This window comes from Eulemur rufifrons, chromosome 7 (genome assembly GCF_041146395.1).
Source record: "Eulemur rufifrons isolate Redbay chromosome 7, OSU_ERuf_1, whole genome shotgun sequence".
Taxonomy (NCBI): domain Eukaryota; kingdom Metazoa; phylum Chordata; class Mammalia; order Primates; family Lemuridae; genus Eulemur; species Eulemur rufifrons.
The window spans coordinates 91,188,740-91,194,683 of NC_090989.1; the positions used below are offsets into that span (position 1 = coordinate 91,188,740).

Consider the following 5,944-nt stretch of genomic DNA (forward strand, 5'->3'; position numbering starts at 1 on the left):
TTACTTCTTGGTCTCTCCCTCTCTGGACAGAGTCTTGATGATCTCCCCCTGCTTGGCCTGGAGGTGCTCTTCACGGCGCTGGCTGGCATGCTTCCTTGGTCTTAGACCTGCGGGCCTCAGCCTGGTCAGCCAGGAGCTTCTTGCGGGCCTTGTCTGCCTTCAGCTTGTGGATGTATTGCATGAGAATCCGCTTATTTCTGAACACATTCCCCTTCACCTTCAGGTACAGGCTGTGATACATGTGGCGGTCAATCTTCTTAGACTCACGGTTTCTTCTCAGTAGCCGGCGCAGAATCCTCATCCTCCTCATCCAGGTTACCTTCTCAGCCATTCGAGCATTGGCTGTACCCTTTCTCTTACCTATGCCCATATGCCTGCCCGTCTGGTGGGCCAACATATTTTTCCGGCATCGAGCTCGAGAATGGACAGTCACGAGCTTTGGATGATCAGCCCATCTTTGATTGGCTTCTGGATCTGCTCACAGGAGTTGGCGTTGGCGATCTCATTAGTCTCATTGGGGTCCAACGAGGCCTTTCTGCCACAGCGAAGGACCCTAGAGGCAAGCCTCTTCTGAAGCCTGAGCATACTCAGGGCTCCCGCCACACTGGCAAAAGGAAAGAACTCCATTTCTAGGTTTTTATTTTTAATTGCCAAACAAGATATTTTAATGGTCCAGAAACATGTTTTTGTTGAAGTTGAATAGCTTTAAGAATTAATATTCGCCTAATTTAAAAAATAACACATGCTTTCAAACACTACAGAAGTTTTTAAATAAAAAAAAAAATGGATATACCATAATATCTTTAACCTGTCTCTATTGTTAGACATTGAGGTTATCTCTAGTTTCTTTCAAATACAAACAACATGCTTTGAACATCTTTGTCCCTACATACACCTTTTGCTCCTTTGTGTAATCTGACCACTTCTTCCCACTCCACTGTCCTCTTTGCCCCCGTCAAGGTCAAGTCCAAGCCACCATCCATCTCTTGACTGAATCATTGGAATACCTTCCTGAATGGCCCTCCTTCAGGCCATTTTCAACACAGCTGCTGGAATAGTCATGTTAAAATGTGTGTCAAATGATATTCCTCTCTGCTTAAAACCTTTCAATGAGTGGTTCCTACTCATCCAGAGTAGAAACCAAAGTTCTGGCCAGGCACAGTGGCTCACACCTGTAATCCCAGTACTTTGGGAGGCCGAGCCAGGGGGATCCCTTGAGACCAGGAGTTCAAGACCAGCCTGGGCAACATATCAAGACTGTCTCTACAAAAAATAAAAGGATTAGCTGGATGTGGTGGTGCACACCCATAGTGCTAGCTACTTGTACTTGGGAGGCTGAGACAGGAGGATCACCAGAGCCCAGGAGTTCTAGCTATGATCTTGCCACTGCACTCTAGCTTGGGCAAAAGAATGAGATCCTGTCTCTAAAATAATAATAATAAATAAATAAAAATTTTAAAAAACAAACTTCTTACAATGGCCAACAAAGCTACACTGTCTCTATTGCCATTACCTCTCTGAACCATCTCCTTCTATGTTTCACTCTGTATTCTGCTCCAGCCACAGTAGTTTCCTTTCCAGTTGTTTTAATATGTTGGGTAAGCTTCTGCCTCAGGGCCTTTGCACTTGCTGTTTCCTCTTTTTTGGAATTCTCTTCTTCCAAATACCACATGACTTAATTCCTCACCTCCTTCATGTCTTTACTCACATATAAGTCTTCCCTGACCACTGATCTCAAGTTACAAGGTGCCTGATACCTCCTAGCCCCCTTCCTTGCTTTCTGCCTTCAGTTAGCAATTCTCACCTTCTAACATACTGTATTTTATGTGTTTACCTTCTTTACTGTCTATCTTCCCTCCACTCTTCCATCCCAGAGTGTGACTCCAAGAGTGTAGGAATTTTTGTTTTGTTTATTGCAGTATCTCCAGCACCTAGCACAGTGTTTAATAAATACTTGTTGAACAGATGAAAATGTGTTTAAATATGTAAGATAAGTTCATATTAATAGAAGTAGAATTTCTGGGTCACAGGGATTCATGCTTAAAATTATATTAATAGTTGAAACTGCCAAAAATTGCCCTTTCAAAAGATTGGGACAACATTCCTACCAACTGTGTGTACATCTTCCTTCAATTTTATCTGACCAGTTTATCAGTCAGAGTCTTAGTGACAAACAACAGAATCCACTCTAGCTAAGTTAAGCAGAAAAATATTTTTTAAAAAGGGAAGCTCACAGAATCTCTGGGCAGAATAGAGAGCCAGGCTTGCCTCTGCAGACAGGAACAATGCCAAGCCCCACCTTGGTGGCTGCTCCATTGAAGGCCCCACTGCTGGTGACTGGGCCCAAAGGACCAGCATGCCCCTCTAGACTACCTGATTGTTTACATTGACGGTGACAACCCTGCAACTCCTTCTGCTCTGCAGTTCTAATTCTTGCCATTGTTACCTTGGTTCGATATTTAAATGGAGTCAGTACTCACCAACAATCCATTAAGGCAAAGTCTTTCCCATTCTTGAATTCTTTATCTTAAACTGCCTCTTGATTGTCTAGATTTTACAAATAACTTTTCAACTTTGATGGGTGCCATATCTCCTGAGTCCTGTCTCTCCCCATGTCTATTTCTTTCCTGGCTGGTGCCAGTTTACTTCATTTTCCTCTCTGATCTCTCATATTAATATTTCCTCCTGAAGATACTTTGAAAGGAATATATAGGTTCCTTTTAAATTCTTTGAGTGAAATATTTTTCTTAAATATTCTTTGATGTCTGTCACTTTTTTTAAGTTATACTATGTGTATAATTTCAATTGCATTCTTTCTGGATTTAACTCATCTCTGTATGCGAACAATTATATCTGGTTCTTTTGTTCAAAAACAATTTGGGGAGGCTCAGTGGATTGAGCTGGAGTAGTTGGCAGCTTCAGATTGAAAATGTTGCCCCAGGACACTCTTTACAAGTTATCTATGTTGTCTTTTTTTTTTTTTTTTTTTTTTTTAGCAGTGGGACAGTTTCTAGTTGAGCAAGTTGCCCAAGTAGGAGGTTGTTTTGGCCAACCCTAAAGATTCCTAAATAGTAGACGTTTTGCCTTGGGATTTTGTATTTAACTCTGCTTACTCGACTATAGTCAGCACCTGCAAACCAGTTTTGGTTTCCTCTCCTCACTACTACCTCCAAGCAACTTCACCAAGTTAGAATCCAAAACACAGAGGGGGAAAAAAGAATTGTGAATTCAGTTGTATCACCAGCCCCACCTTCCTCATCCTCAGCTCCCACTTTCCTCTTGGTCTGCCCACAATTCTGTTGCTATTGGATTTGTTTTGTTTTTGTTTTTAATGGTTAACAATTAGGGAGGGTTAACATGGGCCAGGCATGATTCAAAGTTTTTACATATATTGCCTCATTTAATCCTTAAAACTATCCTAGATTTTATGATCCCCTTTTAAAGATGAGGAGCCTGAGGCACAGAGAGACTGAATAACTTGCCCAAGCCACACAGCTTGTAAACAACAGAACCAGGAACTGAGTGTCTGGAGCCTCTGCACTCTACATACTTGTAATGAAAGAACCACTTGCACAAGATCTGGAGAACCACATTTGTTCATAGCCTGGGGTTTGGAGGTTGTAGCTATTTCCTTGTCTAACCTTTTTATTGTTGTTGTTATTCTTTTGTTCATATCAGTGGATTTCCTGGAGAAGCCCAGTACATACACACTGTACTTCAACTTTTGCCAGAAGTCTTTAGTAGCATTATTTTCAAATACATTGCAAAGTAACTATCAATTCCCTTACCCCAGGTGTTCTATAGCTGTTCTGTGCAATATAGGAGCCACTAATCACATATGCCTATTAAGCCCCTAAAATATTGCTAGTCCAAATTGAGATATGCTATACCTGTAAAATGCACACTGTGTTTCAAAGACTTAGTACGAAAGAAAGAATGTAAAATATCTCGATAATTTTTATATTGACAAATTGTAATGATAACATTTTGAATATATTAGGTTAAATTCAATATACTATTAAGTTAATTTAACTTGTTTCTTCTTTTTAAAGTGTGGCCATTAGAAAATGTAAAATTACACGTGTGGCTCCCATTGTATCTTGAATGGGTGGTGCTGCTCTAGGGTTTCTTTTCACAGAGCAATGGCTTAGTCAAGACGGGGAGGGAAACATGGATCCACAAACAAGTGACCTAATGACAGTGGTGGCGGATATGTGATGGGGAGAACAGTATTCGGGGGGTGCTCAAGATGCTGACATGTAGAGCCCTACATTCTCCTTGTTCGCAATCAGAACTTTCCATATGGTGCATATTTTGAATGAAACTATCAACTCAGCTGGTAAATGAAAACTGTCTGCAGCAGCTGAGAGGCCTGGACAAAAGAGCACCAGCAAGGGATCCACCTGCATGGGTCCCTTTGGGGTGGCCTTCAGTGGCATGACCACAATGTGACAGTTTAAGAGGTTTCAGTACTTATATACCCTGGAGGGCACATGCCACGCCTAGAGGCTGGGAACTAGCAGTACATATTGAGGAATAGGGTGTGGGTCACTTTAAGTTCACCTGCATGTTCCATTTAAAGGAAGTGGCAGGAAAGTGGGAGCCCAGCCTTCTAGGTGAGGCAGGAAAGATGCCTCTAAGTTTTATCTCTGGCCACAAACTGGATCCATTTGTGTGGGGCATAGTCTTGGAAATTGTGTCAGGGGTGACCAAGCCCTGCTTCTGGTGTGAGAAAGTTAAACTTATATTTAAACATGAATGCTGAGGCAACATAACATTATAAGCACTCACTACAATTCACCCCTTGGTGCCTAGGCATCATAGTCAAAAGTAAAGTAGTTGCAGCTGAGCGGTGATCTACTGACTGTTAGGGGAAAGTGTGGTTGTGGTGGTCACGTTCAGAGACTCGGGAGGGAGAGACTGTGGGGGGAAGTGGGAGAAGACATCAGGGAGTTGGGGGGGTCCGTTCCCCAGGGGGTCAAAGGGTTGACTGATATAGGGCCGGTGCCTCCTAGGGAAAGCAATCATCTTCATTAATTTTAGCAACCTGTGTCAGAGTTCTCTTTAGATCCTGAGGTGTGGGGGTAGCGGAGAGTAAAGAGTACACCAGGATCGTGGGCCAGGCAGACAGTGAGTTCAGGAGGAAAAACAGATGTCCTCTGTCCATTTTCTGCCTTAGGAGAGGCAGTCCATGGGCACCAATGGGTGGATGTTTAGTGTAAGGGGTGAAGCTATCTCCAACGTCGAAGTCTTGGATTGGGGTAATGTCGCCTAAGGCAATGTCATCTCCAGCGTGAGATTTTGGGCCAGGGTGATGTTCTTTGGAATGAGGATATCCACTCAAGTTGATGTGGGCTTCAGCATTTGTCATAATTGGTTGAATTAATGGTCTACTGGAGGGTTTGAGCGTCCAGTTGTAAACCAATGAAAGCACTAGTGATGAGACCAACAACCAACAGAACAGTCTGCAGCTTCCCCGACAGGGTTTGTTCTGGGTGAATTTAGGTTCAGACAGGTCCTATGTTAGAGGAGCAGGAGCCTGGCCTGTGGGGCAGTCACGAGTCCCCAGAGAGTGTGTATCCTCCACTTGGCCTAAGCCCTCAGGAGACAAGGGTGAGATCAAAAATTTATAAAAAATAGGGTAAGGCCTGGGGCAAACTAGAGCATTTTAGGAGTTTATTCGTGGTTTTGGGATTTGAAAGGAGCCGTGGAGGACACCGTATGTCTCTCAGCTACACCGGTTCTTCGGGACCTATCAGGACATGAAAGTCCTAGGCAATGTCTCCTTCAGGAGCCCAGCACAGTGCGTCCTAACAAATGAAAGGTGTGTCCTGGTCACTATTAGTCCTGTCCCTAACACTGGAGGGAATAGGCGTGAACTAGCAAGGCCTTACATTGTAGCCTTAGTACACGTGGAAATGTGTGATTTTGATTTACACTTTGG

At 43.1% G+C, this 5,944-nt stretch overlaps 1 pseudogene; it reads right to left on the bottom strand.

Moving 5' to 3' along the window:
• LOC138386501 (large ribosomal subunit protein eL19-like) lies at positions 1-595 on the bottom strand (annotated as a pseudogene).
• Between the last annotated feature and the right edge of the window lie 5,349 nt (positions 596-5,944).